The sequence below is a fragment of the Tachypleus tridentatus genome, chromosome 12, assembly GCF_004210375.1.
Source record: "Tachypleus tridentatus isolate NWPU-2018 chromosome 12, ASM421037v1, whole genome shotgun sequence".
Lineage (NCBI taxonomy): Eukaryota > Metazoa > Arthropoda > Merostomata > Xiphosura > Limulidae > Tachypleus > Tachypleus tridentatus.
Window position 1 is genome coordinate 78,165,069 of NC_134836.1, and position 15,934 is coordinate 78,181,002.

General features: G+C 35.7%; 1 protein-coding gene across 12 annotated transcripts in view; it reads right to left on the reverse strand.

The window, feature by feature from the left end:
- LOC143233698 (extracellular sulfatase Sulf-1-like) overlaps positions 1-15,934 on the reverse strand; it is a 112,908-nt gene that overhangs the window by 58,570 nt on the left and 38,404 nt on the right. For 5 of the 12 annotated variants that reach the window (XM_076470221.1, XM_076470217.1, XM_076470208.1 and 2 more), the window contains exon 1: positions 6,083-6,277. The exons of 5 other annotated variants lie outside the window; for them this stretch is intronic. The gene's annotated coding sequence lies outside the window, so the exon portion shown is untranslated. Of the gene's footprint in view, positions 1-3,753; positions 3,888-3,934; positions 4,072-6,082; positions 6,278-15,934 lie in introns of those variants that run through there. 2 more of the 12 variants (XM_076470209.1, XM_076470214.1) reach the window with 2 other exon arrangements.

The window sequence follows — 15,934 nt, forward strand, 5'->3', positions numbered from 1 at the left end:
TTAATTCCTGGCCAACACATCAGGTCCAATTTATTTACATATGACAAACACCGCAAGTTTCCTAAAAATAAAACCCACAACACTTAGTATGTCCATCTTTTCACAATCCCATAAGCACATTTTTAAATAAAACTTTAAACAGAATTTAAACAAACGATTGGTAAGAAAAAAGGAAAAAAAAAACCAATGAATACGTCATACTTGTCATAAGATCTTAGCTTCTTTTCTATTCTCAGGTGTCCCACACCAGATCTGGACCTAACTTTTATGGTGTCTTCTCAAAAAATTGATAGGTTGGTAATGTTGTGAATTAAAATACTCGCTTGTTGCCAAATCTATGAATATGAATGGATGGTAGAAAATTGTTAAGTATTAAAATCTACAATTCTTTTTTTAAGTTTAATATATCATATTGAAATGAATGATTTTATTCGAAACCGATATATTTTGATTATGAATTTGAAAAAGTTAAATCACGGGCGTCTGCGGGGGGCTTTCCCCTGGAAAATATTTTTGATACATTCATCGTATTTAAATGAATTATTAATTCACCATTCCACACTACTCTGTCCACGACCCACGAAAACTCTGTGAACGCCATGGGTAGCAACTGTATAGATTTGTTGTAACATCATTCAGTTAGACACACCATTTAAAATACTGGAGATACCGCGGCAAATAAACAATAGGGAGGGTTTCAATGCGCGAGATAACCATCTTTGAAAACGAAACAGTGCTTTCGTGGCATGAGCTTACTTGTGTGGAAGAGGGGGAGATAGTTTCATTCATACTCTTCGACTTTACACGTGGCAGAACATAGATCTGAAATCTACCCTCGAACTTACCGCCCCACTCCCCTTCCCCATGGCGAAGAGTAATAGGAAAAAATGTACAAAATGCAGTTCATTGAAGAAAACTTGAGAAATATTTCAAACAATGTCTAATGGTTCTAATATTACCTTGTGTAGTGCGACATATTTTACCACGCGCTAATCCTGAAGAAGCCTATGTGACAACACTATTTATTTATATATAGAGGCTATCAGAATTAATATTTAAGCCACGTTATTTTAAAATTATGTTCACCTAACGAACACTTAACCAACACTTTTCTTTTTTGTTCTACTTTTTAAGCACAACAATTTCAAACGTCCTATCCCAGATAACACACTTCGAAACACGTTTTGACAAACTTAAATGCGTATTACTGTTTTCAACGCAATTAAAACATCCAAAATGTGAAACATTTATGTTTCAATTAGTAAACGCTTGTAACAGTGAACATAGTTGAAAAAAAAAAAAGTATATGTTCGACTTTTCTTTAATATTTATTTACAAACAATTATTTCTGTATACCTATATTTGCGCAAAAAAGCAAAAGGCTATTTGTACTAGTCCCCCCAACTTTGAACTAATGGATTATAGAGGAAAGATGGCGAACCATGTAACCTCAGATTCGAAGTCCGACATGCTAACAACTAAGATATTTCAACCTTACATAAATAGTCAAATACAGGTTTAAACGGGTATGTGCTCTTTGAACAATAGCATACGAATAATTTTTCTCATATTTTACCACGCAGGTTGTATTATTTAGTCAAACCATTATCACCACCCTCCAATAGATAGTTTGTTGCTCACCCTCTTTTTCTTTCGGCATGGGTGAAAAAATGAGTTAAGTGACGAGCTGCAACACATGAATACACGTTTAAAATGGTACATGCGTTGTGATCATCACTTATTTTCATTAACTTTTTTTTTTATTTTGCGCAAAGCTACACGAGGATTATCTGCGCTAACAGTTTCTCATTTAGCACTGTAAGACAAGAGGTAAGACAACTAGTCACCAACATCCACCGCCAACTCTCGGGCTATTTTATTTTACCAACGAATAGTGGGATTGACCGTCACATTATAACGCTCCCACGGCTGAAAGGACGAGCATGTTTGGTGTGACGATGATTCCAACCCGCGACCCTCAGATTACGAATCGAGTGCCTAACCACCTGGCTATTTTCATTAATATAAATATAGTAAAACAGTAAATTTTGCATTACTGAACTACCATTTCTATCCTAATCGTTCAACTCCCCAGTTATAGAAATACTGTTACACAGGATTCCGAGTGGAAATAATATTAAATATACCTCTCTTTAAACACTCTTTTCCTTGCTTATAAAACTCACTTTATGGAAAACAGGTTCAGATAAATTTTCAACGCTCCGAACATAAATGCGCATGAAGAAGATTGGAGTCACGCAAAGTTTTATTACGATAAAACGTTTCATAAAAGACTAGCTCATTATAAGCACATAACTGGTGAAACTCCATAAATTGTTCTGACGGCATCATGTGTTAGGTTTCTATAGGTTCCGAGCTTTTACCTTAATTATCCGCAATTGTGTTTTTACTTGCATAAAAAACAGAAAACACACTAAGGAACTACAAATTAAGCACAATAAACTATCAGCGTATAGTTACAATAACACCAATAACTATTTATGCAAGTCTGTGCATATCTGTTCTTAATTTTTAAATGATAGCTTATACAGAAAATAAAGTTAGTCGACACACCCACTATCAACAGTTGGAATTTTACTGTCACTCTTATAGCGCACACATGGCACTAAAATGTAAAGAGCCTTTTTCAAAGGGAGGGCCCGACATGGCCAGATGGGTTAATGCGTTCGACTTGTAATCTGAAGGTCGCGGGTTCGAATCCCCATCGCACCAAACATGCTCGCCCTTACAGCCGTAAGGGCGTTATTATGTTCGGTCAATCCCACTATTCGTTTGTAAAAGTGTAGCCAAAGCGTTTGCGGTGAGTGGTGATGACTAGTTGCCTTCCCTCTAGTCTCACACTGCTAATTTAGGGACGGCTTGAGTAGCTTTGCGCGAAATTCAAAACAAAAACTTTTCAAAGTTTTCATTTAACCTCGGATTCACAGCCCTGTCGCGCTAACAACTCAGCCACGTCCGGCTGAAGAAAGCCAGAAAAAAACAAAAGAAAATTAACACATTCGATATACAAGAAAAAAAACATTAAAATGAAAAAAAATAATTGCATGAAAAGACTGAAAATAATACTATGTCACCACATCGACAATAAACCACAGAAAGTCATTAAAATCGCCATATCAAAAACAATCATGGAAATATGTCTTACGTCGACGATTACAGAAATAGTACAAAATACAAAACAAGGAACCAAACACCCACAAGCACAAAATAACAAAAAATCTTCCATCTAACTTGCTTTTGTTGTAATACATTTTTTGACGAGTAATTACATAAATGAGACACGTTGATATTTGTAAAACGGACTCAATTCTATTTTAATTATACTAAAAAATCAAATACAGAAGTAAACAGATCTTAATTCTATTTATTTTAGTTATACTAACTTATTATGCTAGTTTGCTTTTATTAAAAATACACTTTTTAAAGAGTCCATTTCCTTCAGTCGATTCTGGGGTCCACTCAAGCTTAATACAGCACTGAATACGCTGCCAACTCGAAATAAAAACTTTAAACAAATCTGCGAAATATTGGCAAGAAACGTCATAGTGTACGAAAGCTGCCGTTAGAGGTCCATGAAAACGAGGTAACAATGGTGAACAGTAAAAAATTAAAAAACAAAAATAATCCGCCTGATAAAAAGAAAGTTGATAAAAATATTAAATGATGGAATTTTAAAAATTAAGAAAAAACAGAAAATCAATTATAAAACAAGAAATAATCGTATTTACTGACTACGTTTCACAATTCGGAGGCCTCCTGATGGGACAGCGTAAGTTTAAGAACTTAAGATATTAAAATTCGGGATTCGATTCCCCGCGTGGCTCTGTCTAAGCTAATCATAATTCTGAAACTTCCAATGAAATTATTATTCATCAACTAATTATTAAAAAAAAAGATAACTGAAAAAACATACAATATGCATCTTCGCTAGCCGTCCCTAATTTAGGGGTGTAAGACTAGAGTGAAGGCAGCTAGTCATCACCACCCACCGGCAACTCTTGGGCTACTATTTTACTAACGAATAATGGTATTCACCCTCACATTATAACGCCCCCACAGCTGAAAGGACGAGCAAGTTTGGTGTGACGGGGATTCGAACCCGCGATCCTCGTATTACAAGTCGAGCGCCTTAACCACCTGGCAAAAAAAACAAACTTATATTAAAATTATGCAATATGGACTTAAATAACATTATCACGAACTTTATTTTTTAAATTGATAGTTTTAGAGCTATCTGCTGCGTCCATCGTGAGGAATAGAATTCGGTTGAAGTTATACATTTTTACACTAACCTCTGTCATGCCGGCGAAAATATTTAAAGTTAAAACAATATTTTTACTGTTTAATTCGAACATTTTTTTATTTTAACTTACGTTCTTTAGTTACTTTCTCTTATTTTATGCATGAATTTTTAAACGTAACGTTATGTATATATTTATATCTTAAATTTAGTATATGCGCATGCGTATATACGTAAAAAAAGCGAGATTTTCACTCCTACTTAAGTTGTGGATAGTTCACTTTTTTTTTTTAAAGTGATATGTATAAAGATATGTTAGTCAGTGTCACAGCTGTGAATTTCTATATCATTGTTGAAACGATGTAATTAAATATATTGCTCATCTTCACACGTATATAATTACCCTATTTTAACTAAGCCTTCCATGAATATTTAATATTTTGATTTTTTTAAACAATTGGTAAATAAATATTTACCATATTAATACCTACTTCAATCAGAGCATTCTTTACATACATCTGTAATATTACCTATCAAACGGATACCCGATTAGCCACCTAGCGCATAAATTTGGGAATCAAGTTAAAAGTGGAAAACGCACTCATTAAGGTCGGGGTCCAGGGTTAACCGTAAGGTTTTAGAAACTCATCGAGTCTGGATCAAGTTTTATTTACTCTTGCTTTTCCTGGAGTAACTTTCTTAATATTGATGAATTTCACTCGAACAGTTCGAAAAATGAAAGGAGAGCGTTTCCTATATCACTCTGCTATCAAAATCAAACTTATCCATAAATGATTAAAAGTTACACAATCATAAATACGACATCATTATTCTTAGAAGATCCCTAAGTTTAGGAAAGTTAAGTAGCCTAAAATAATAATCAATGATATCAGGGAACCTAACCAGATAAAGAAAAATAGGATAATGTTAATTCTTCCTATAAACACAATCATAATTATCAAACGAATCGTTCTAAAGTTACCTATAGCAACTATGAGTACGTCACATAAAACGAACATGTCGAAATCAGAGTCCTTGTATTACAAACGATCATCTGACACTTAATTGTCACTTTGCCATGTAAACATATCTATATGTGACCCCCCCCCCAAGTAATGTTCCTAATGTTTGTGCATGTAGTCCCAAGAGGTACATGTTCTGTAGAAAAATATTAAGATTAAAACAACCATTCTGTAAAAAGCATTTTTGCAGTAGTGAACTTGATTACAAATGTTTCGAATTAACTTTTCATGTAATGACTTCGTATCTGTGTCAGTGTCAGAAACGACCCGATGCGAAGTTTATGTATATAGTATTTACATTTACTTAGATTTTACTTATGCAAGTAAGACGAGATTAGTCTGTTCTTAAGAAACATACATAATTATTTTCCTTATATTTAAAATTATTTAACCTTCATTCTTCCTTCTTTTGATTCGACCTGACGAGAAATTTTTGCACTAAGTCAGTGCTGTTTATCAATAACTCATCCATTACTCTTTACTTTTCAACATCATTAATCAAGTTACTATGTCACAACAATTTTAGTTTGACTAATTTTGGATTAAGATGTATTATATAAAAATTGTTCGAAATAAAAAAAAACATGAATAAATATCACTAAGCCTTAACAGTAACAAATGCTCGATATCCTTTAACACTAAGTTTAATTTCGTTAGTATATACTATAATTGCAAGTTAGAGTGTAAATGTAATCATATTAATAGTTACTGTTACAATTAATGCCTACAGCATTTATTTTAACATTGAAAATATAACGCTAACTTCCTAAAAACCATTTTAGTTCTAGATTGTACTCACTTTTCTAACGTTTAAAATTTATTCAGTTCAGGAAGCGTCAGTCAGTGTTCTTGAGGTTAAAAATCAATTTCTTTTGTTTTTAACAAGAAATTTAAATTCCCTTTAATCAGTCTTCCCTCAAACTTATCAGCATATCTAGAGTCACGCAGTCTAACGAGTTTACCCTGAACTAATCAGCCTCGTTCCGCGTTATATTCATCTCTAGGACGCTTCTCCTATTCATTGGTCGCTTCAAGGTCACGTTTGGCTCCAGCTTCCGTTCATTGGACGATACGAAGGACGTTGCCATTATGGTGGTATGGGGGGATATTTTAACTTAGTTTGTAGACGTTGTGGGTAAAAGCTGAGCACGAACGACACAACTTTCGCCTGCGTAGAGGTCTGAAAAATTTTATCATTTGAAATATAAGTGTAATTGATCACGGATGTTGTTTGACACGAACGGCCTCCATTTTGAACTTCAACTGTGTGGTCATAGAAAATTGAACCTAGCGCTGGAAAACTTGGCGTTATAATTGTACGCATTCATGACCTCATCATATTTTCAACATGGCATAAAGTCCCACAAACTTTGCTAGGGATACGTGCCGGACTGTTACTGACTCACTGCTTTCTTAAGCCTACATATAAAACATTCCTGGCGACATCCTCGTCAATGATATAGTAGTTCTCTAACATATGTACTACATAAAATAAGTAGTAAAAGTGTTAAAATTAAGTGATTGAATCCAGAACCTTTGTGTGAACAGTTATAAGCTGGTGTACGGTTCAATAACTAAATATATATATATTTACCAGCGTGGCTCACTGGTTAGCGTACCGGATTGGGGAGCTGAGATTACGTGCTAAGTTACCGCAATAAATAAATAAATCTCGCCCCACACTCTTATGATGTGGGTGTGTTATAAGAATTGCAGTCATATACCACTATTTGTTTCATCAAACGTAGCCCAAGAATTGGTAGTTGGATGACTAGTTACCTTCCCTCTAGTTTATATCTTCAAAATTAAGCACTGCTAACACAGAAATCTTTTATGTAACTTACGAAAATCAGTAAACAAACAAGGTATAAATATTCATACACGAAGTATAGCACCAAAAGCTAAATAGAAGCAGTAAGCTTCAGGATTCTTTTTTTTTTAATCATTATGATTTCAAACTGTATCTTAAAGGTTATTACGTCATTGAAACTAGTAAGACAAAAGAACTACTTTTTAACTTACAATAAAAAATGGGAACGTTGTTTCGGTGCACAATAAGCAATTGAGTATATTTCTTCGCTTACTACCACTTTGCTACATAACTCAGAAGCTGGTAATTCATTATGTCTTCCATTGGGACGAAGTTCTAGGCCTATTCATATAATAGTTATGTGAAAATATATATATATAGAGTGGAGTAGAAAGAAGCCTACAGTCTGATTCACTCTTAATCAAATAAAACTTATCCTTCTAATGATATTTGAATCCACGTAGTATTGGCTGGCATCTGTTTGTTTGTTTGTTTTTTGGAATTTCGCACAAAGCTACTCGAGGGCTATCTGTGCTAGCCGTCCCTAATTTAGCAGTGTAAGACTAGAGGGAAGGCAGCTAGTCATCACCACCCACCGCCAACTCTTGGGCTACTCTTGTACCAACGAATAGTGGGTGGCTGGCATCTATCAAAGTGACAAGTGTACTAAGTCAACTTTGGTTTATAAGCAATGCTCCTTATTACCTCCGCTGTAAGTTTAACAGCTACAGTGCTAAAATTTAGAATTTGATCCCTGTAGTAGCCACATTGTAGATATTGCATTGTGTAGCTTTGAGGTTAACAAGAAATAAATACATAAACAACATACAATCAACCTTTGGCGTCAATATCTTCCAGTCGCTGTTCATGTATATATGTGTTTTTAATTTTTGTTATTCTAATGTTCCCTAGTGGCACAGCGGCATGTCTGTAGACTTACACTGCTAAAAACGGTAGATTTGGTACTAACCTAAGCCTCCTAAGACGGTTTAATCTTATGATACATTATTGAGTTTACGGCCGAAAATATTATTAACGGCGAAGTTCCCAAATGATTGAACAATAAATTATAATATTCGTGAGTAACAACGTAAGAAAGCTATATCTAATTAGCTATATTTATTAACGGATCAGTTTTCATTTTTAATCTGTGCAGGTAACTTGCTTTCATGAAAAGCTAATATTAGTACATTAAGTTTATCCACCCTTTTTCTGAAGGGTCTGGTAGTTAGTGTGGTCGACTCCCTTAAAAAAAATTGCTCACATTTTCGGCCTTGGACGCGTTATAATTATCGATCAATCCCACTTTTCATTGATAAAAAGCAGCCCTATTGTTTGAAGTGTGTGGTGCTAACTACCTGGCCTCATCTTTTTTCAATCCTTTTAAAATTAGAAATGGCTTGCGCAGATAGCCCTCGAGTAATAATGCGCGAAATTCCAAGAAACAAATATTTCTGCGGAACAAGGGAAAAAGGGATCTACATAGTACCTGACCCTCCCCATCAAGATGTGTAGTACCTCTGAAAAGATTTCGTGCAATGATCACGCGATTATTGACAATCTTGGAATTGGTGACGTGCACAAATATAATAAGTGAACCCAGCTTTTCTATCATAGAAAGGAAAGCATTTCCGGTCTTTCTTTTCGGCCTCTCAGCTCTCTTGATCTCGGCAATCCACTTAAGCAAGTTAAAAACACGAAGGGACTTGTCAAACAACCAGGGGCCCTCAAACACAGTTGTTTCTCTTCGGTTCCCAAATGTGAAATTATGGTTTTAATCCTACTTGGGAGTGAGAGATATTACGAACTGCTTGGCTGGTATGATTCAGACAGTCAAGTCCCCAAAGTTTTATTTATCATAAAAGTAAATAAAGGGGCGAAATAAAATCTCAACTAATTTCTGACCACCCCTGGATTATCAAGCCTAAACACTTATCAGAACTGGACTGAGTTTCTACAATAATTTGCTTTACTTAACTACTGGAAAACATTAAGACACTAAGATCAAAGTAATGCCTAAAGCTATCAGTGCAAAGTCAATAAGTGTTTGTGCGTACGCTTTACAATTCTTACAGTTGTGAAGGTTTTTATCTGTACTATGTTTCACATTACATTCCACGTATTAAGGAAAACGAATCTTTGAAACACAAGTTATAGTAATTTTGTATTAGACTTATTTCATAATGCAAATGATGTAAGTTAATTGTAACCCATGGGTTCCAAGTGTATTTTTCCACAGAAAATGAGTGATTTCGCCCAATTTACATCAATTGTTTCAACATACATAAATGTTGTTCTCTGTAATCTGAACATTACAAAAACAAATAGGAAACTTGAGGATTAAAACACTTGAATAAACTCTTATATAAATACTTGAATAAAACATAATGTGTTTTATAAGATAGATTTAAATATCCGAAGATTTTTTCTTTCTTTATTTGCTTTAATTATTAAAACACTTAGATAAGTATTTCGAAGAAATGTGTAAAATTAGACAAGTATGAAAACCTGAGTCAAAATTTGTTGGATGGTTTAATGTCACCTACGTTTTGGAACTATATGTTTTCTAAGTATCACGATTGCGTTTGTTCATGGAAAACATGCAACCCTTGTATTTCATAATACATAAACTTGACATAAATAAATAGATGAAAAGAGTCACGGACACGAAATCTATTGAGCATGCGTGGGTTTTTCTCCAGCGATCTCTGTGAAGGCGTCCCACTAAACTCGGTTCTCGGGACTTTGTGATCCCATCAGTACAATCTGCAAGTGAGTTTATGTATGCACCACAAAGTGTTTATTAACGACACTTATATTTTACCAGTTTTATCTATGTATGGTTCCATAATAAGCTGTTTAATTATGTCAAATTTCTGTATGCACGTTTCAGGTGATTGCTTGTTTGTTTGTTTTGAATTTCGCGCAAAGCTACTCGAGGGCTATCTGTGCTAGCCGTCCCAAATTTAGCAGTGTAAAACTAGAGGGAAAGAAGCTAGTCATCACCACCAACCGCCAAATCTTGAGCTATTCTTTTACCAAGAAATAGTAGGATTGACCGTGACATTATAACGCCACCAGGCTAAAAGGGCGAGCATGTTTGGTGTGATGGATTTTCAATATAATACTCAGATTACGAGTCAAGCGCCTTAACCACCTGGCCATGCCCAGACATTATTTAGTCTGCACTACGCAAATTCGTCCACAAATGTATTACATGAACAATATTTCCTTAACACTACTTAAGTATTGCCATACATAGACGGTATTTAAAATACTATTTTCAAATAAATAAAATATCGAAATCTTAAAAACACAGAAAATATTGATTATTTACGACTAATAATTATCGCTTTGAACTAATCGTTTTAGAATCCTTTAACAGTTTCCATATCAGTGCGATCCTAAAATTAAAAGTGCACAAATTCTAATCTTTAGGATTATGTGATTCCGTTTCACATCGCCTTTTGTGGTAGTTAAGCAGGGCTAGGCAATAAATATGTTTCGATCCCGTGAGAATCAGTATGTTAGAATACTACACTACGAAGATTGAAACAATAAAATTTGGTTAGGGCGATAGTATAGTAATCTGTGGGTTGTGGGTTCGAATCTCCGTCACACCAAGCATGCTCACCCTTTCATCCATGGGGACGTTATAATGGGACGATCATTCCCACTATTCATTGGTAAAAGAGTAGCCCAAGAGTTGGCGGTGGGTGGCGATGACTAGCTGCCTTTCCTCTAATCTTACACTGGTAAATTAAACACGGCTAGCGCAGATAGACCTCATGTAACTTTGCACAAAATTTAAAACAAACAAAAACAACAAAATTTGAACGAAACACTGGGTATGTCGTCTATAAATGAAATGACCCTCTGGTGACTTAGCAATAACTCTAGAGGTTTATATTGCTAACAACCGGATTTTGATACCCGCAGTGGTTGTGGCGTATATAGCGATTTCTATAGCTTTGCTGTAACAACAAAACAAAAATTATACATGAAACAGAACTGTACGGTAATCGCGAGAGCTTTTAATACAACAATACACTAATATTATATTGGTCAATAAGTTGTTTATGCTGTTATTTTGTATGTGTGTTTGAGATCGTGGACAATAGTTGACAATACTGTTGAATGAATCAAGGTCAAGTGACCAGAGGGTGTGTAGCCAAGAACAAGTCTCACGTGCACATTACATTGTCAATCATTTGTCTCGTGAGAGAAACAGCACACCTACAATTTATAGCATTATCCCATTTCTTTTGTTTGACATCTGACATTTCAAGCACTTGGGGCAGGAACAAAGACAACCGGCGGATCTATTGCTGCAGTTTTAACACCCTACACGAAAGACACCTTTCATCTTGCCTATTCATAACACCTGGCTAGATGGAAATAGGCTGAGAGAGAAGAAATGACCCTCCGCCTCCTTCCCAACACTGCCCATCGCTATTTCAACTGTGATACTTAAAATACCGTTTTTCCTGCGATTAATGAGACAACCTGGGACGAAGCTGTTGTTCCGGAAGTGGTCAAACGTTTATCCTTTCCAATAAATAAAATAAAACGGCGTAAACAATTTTAATTGGCCACACACATACACACAGACATAAGTCTCGTTGTTATAATTTGCTGGAACTGAGTTGTTTTATCGTTAGATAATTACATATATCATTAACGCAGGCTAGTCATGTTTCTGAAAGCGATCTTAGGAAAGGAACAAAAGAAAAGTAAAACAAAAATTCGTGACAGGGATTTCGAAATTGTATGGGCCAAAATATAGGTTTGGAGACAAATATAACCGGGGTGCTCAGAAAATACTTTCTTTTCGCCCCACTCGTGTGTTAATTATCTTGAGGAGATCAATGATGAGAAGGTGCGTGATGAAAATAGAAATATATAAGATTTAAATAATTAAAAGAAAAACGATGAAGATTTAGTTAGCGAAAATCCGAGGACGGGTAGCACAAAATCAACAGCCGATGTTGGACTTATGGTCTTTCAGGGCGGCGGGTGTTCTATAGATCCAATGTCAAAAGATGGATGTGGGGTGAGTATGGGAGGGAGTACCCCGTAGAAAAGGAACAAAAAACAACAACAAAATTCGTGGCAGGTATTTAGTTTTTCGAGGAAAGGTTTTTCACTTTCCAAAACTGGGATGTTCAGAGATAAAATTATCCCCCTTCGCCCAGCACGTGTGGATGTTGTGAAAGGTTCAAAGACTTTAGTGGTTACAGTGTCAGCTATTGTTAACGTTTGTTAATTAGAGAATTTAGCGAATGTCCGATGGATGAAGAGACAGGTAGGAGATCAAGGTTAGTGGCGTCGTTAATGGTGATGACAGCTATCATGATGAGGTATTGATGAGAAGATAAAAAGAGAGCCGATAGTGTTCGGACAAAGTACGTCTCAACATGCCTTTTAACAGGGCCACCTGGTGGCTGAGATCTATAATTCCAATGCCATAGCTGGGATCAAGGGATCCAATAGTGCGGAGAGATTAGATGTGACAAGAAACGGGAAAACCCCGAGTAAACACATTTGGACAGGACAGGCAACGAATAGTCAACCTGTTCTATGCCCAGAGATGAAAAGGAAAACACATAAATTAATTAGTAATGTCTGTCAAGTGTGCTTGAATGTCTTTCGTGGCTAGGTATTGATTGTACAGGGATATTGTTTTGTGGGGAGAGTACCGGTTAAGGGTTTTTTTTTCTGCTTTATTATAATATTTTAAGTGCGAGGAAGGTTAGTATTCCATTTATTGTGTCAATGATGCATATTCTATATAGATAACCAGTTGGGGTGAATTTTGGAAATCGTAGTTATAGTTACGGACTCTGTTCTGTTGTAACTGAATTTTGCTTTTAATTCTGTTTGACATATTAAAGGTGATTGGACACCCGTATTCTATTAAAGGACAAAAAAAATGCCGAATAGATTTTAATAAGTGTTTTTGGTTTGTAACCTTTATTCCGCGATAATTCTTAAGTGTGCAGTTCGTTTACTGATGGATTTGTTTAAGTGTTTGAAGTGTTCAGCCCACGTAAGACGGCTGTCGAAGGCTAGAAAAAGAAACTTGGTTGAGTGACATATTTTATTTCGTTATTGTTTTACTTGATTTTGACTTTCTTGACATTTTAAAAATGTTTGTTGAGGCTACGCCGGAAAATGATTCCTATTGTTTTAAGTGGATTTAAAACTATTCTCTAATCATTGTGGTTGTTTGAATTTCGCACAAAGCTACACGAGGGCTATCTGCGCTAGCTGTCCCTAATTTAGCAGCGTAAGACTAGAGGGAAGGCAGCTAGTGGGATTGACAGTAACATTATAATTCCCCCACGGCTGAATAGGCGAGCTTGTTTAGCGCGACAGGGATGTGTGTTTTAAAGTTAATTATTAACTTAAAGGCCCCCTATGGCCAGGTGGTTAAGGCACTCTACTGGTAATCCGAAGGTCGCGGGTTCAAATCCCCTTCACACCAAACATGCTCGTCATTTCAGCTGTGGGGGCGTTACAATTAACGATCAATCCCACTATTCGTTGGTAAAAAAGTAGCTCAAGAGTTGGTAATGGGTGGTGATGACAAGCTGTCTTCCCTCTAGTTTTACACTGCTAAATTAGGGACGGCTAACGTGGCTAGCCCTCGAGTAGCTTTGCATGAAATTCAAAACACAAACAAACAAAACAAACGTCTTCGCTATTCTTTACTATAGTTTTATTGTCACGTAGTTACCTCTACATATCTAACACCAACTGTCGTCTACTTCATTTATTGCTAAGTACGTATTCAATTAATTTTATTACAACTGTACGGAATACCTAGGTCATTAATAGTCAAATTAAAACAAACCCAACTCTAAAAGTGTTGCTGATGGATGAAGGCAAAGAATTTCTATTTAAATCCACAATCTCATATTTTTAGGCCTCGCATGGCCAAGCGTGTTAAGGCGTGCGACTCGTAATCTGAGGGTCGCGGGTTCGCATCCCCGTCGCGCCAAACATGCTCGACCTTTCAGCCGTGGGGACGTTATAATGTCGCGGTCTATCCCACTACCTAAATTTAAACAATTCTTGAGTTTAATAAATAGCCTATCACAAAGAGAAATACTAATACCCCTGAACACCCCATGTGGGAAAGTTTCTTTTCTTTAAAAAACTAAATCCCTGTCCTCCTTCCTCTACCCCAGTGGTACAGTGAACTTATCACATTAGAAACGGGTTTCGATGCCCGTGTGGACAAAGCACAGACAGCTCATTCTGTAGATTTGCGCTTAACTATAAACAAACTAAATCCCTGGTGCTCCGCTGGGACAGCGGTAAGTCTTTGGATATTTACAACACTAAAATCAGCGGTTCTATTTCCGTAGGTGGACACAGTAAATAGCCCGATGTGACACACCAGTTCGTCTGTGTAGCAGAATTGTTGAAATGTTTCTGATTCGCTCTAAAGAATGACATTACACAAATTTCAAGTGTTTTTCAGATACTTACATGAAGAGTACCTATGAAAAATAAATAGTCTTGTGGGTTTAACAACGCAACCTTATCGATGTCTGATCAACAATACTAAACGGTTTCAGTTTTGTTTTGTTTTTATCTCGTGGGATCATCACAGTTTATCGGAAACATTTTAGTTATGTACTGAAAGTCGATGACACTTCCCTGTTATCAGGTAGAGTACTTGTTTTTAATAGAACAACTGAAAACAAATATACATATCCATAGGGGTGAAGTATAATTGTTAGTAATCGATATGACTCAGTGGTGCTTGAGTTGAAAAGGAACAAAGGGAAAAGACGTCTTCACTTTTAAAACACATACCATTTTCGCCCTTCTTATTAACAGTTTCTTGCTCATTGGAGGAATTTTCGAGAATAAAACTGACTGAGCGTCAGTGGAGGCATGCGGTACGTCCACAAATGTATTAATTCTCCCTATGTCAAATATTATCTACGTCAACTATTGGTAAAATTGGATTTAACTTTGCTGTTAGATGTTTGAGTTGTGCATAATTATTATATCTTAATTTTGATGAAATTAGTGATTGATTGATGAAGTAATTAAAATCATGGTTTATACACACACACACACACACATATATACGTATGAAAGAAATTGTGTGTGTGTATATAACCAGAATACCTATAAAAGTCACCTGTGGATAAGAATAACAAAACACTATCGTGTTATATATATACATATGTACAGTATGCCATTTTCATTAAATTTATGGAGTTTCCCTTTTTTTACGTAATTACAATTCAAACACTGTGTTTCAGTCTAGTTTGTTACTATTGTGAATTACAGCAATGGATCATAATGCGAAATACAGTTTTTTGTTTAAGCATAAATCTACCTAATGCCCCGTATCAAAACTAGGTTTCTAGCGTTGTAAGTCTGCAGACATACTGCTGCGGAACAACATTAACGGATCATAATATAATTTTCAATGGGAAGGTCTGAGTGGATTAACTGTTTATAATAAAGCGTGCAAACTTTCATTCGGATGAATTCCCCCGACCGTTAGCTGCTTCACCCATTAACTACAAACTTTCTCCCGTTTGTACGGCAGAATCTATGTTATTCATCAGGTTAAACAAAATCTAATATTTATTAATAATGTACGATAGTAAAAGTTACCAACTCACATTGGTGAAACAATACACTAAACTCAGAATAAACTAGAAAGACACCTTCATCTTACGAAAATCAACGTAGCGTGTATGTATACATCTATGTGTGTGACCAAAATAGTAACGTACAATAATTAAAGCTACCAGTTTTTCTGTTCTCACTGGGTGATCAAACAATACACCAACCACAGAATTAACAAGA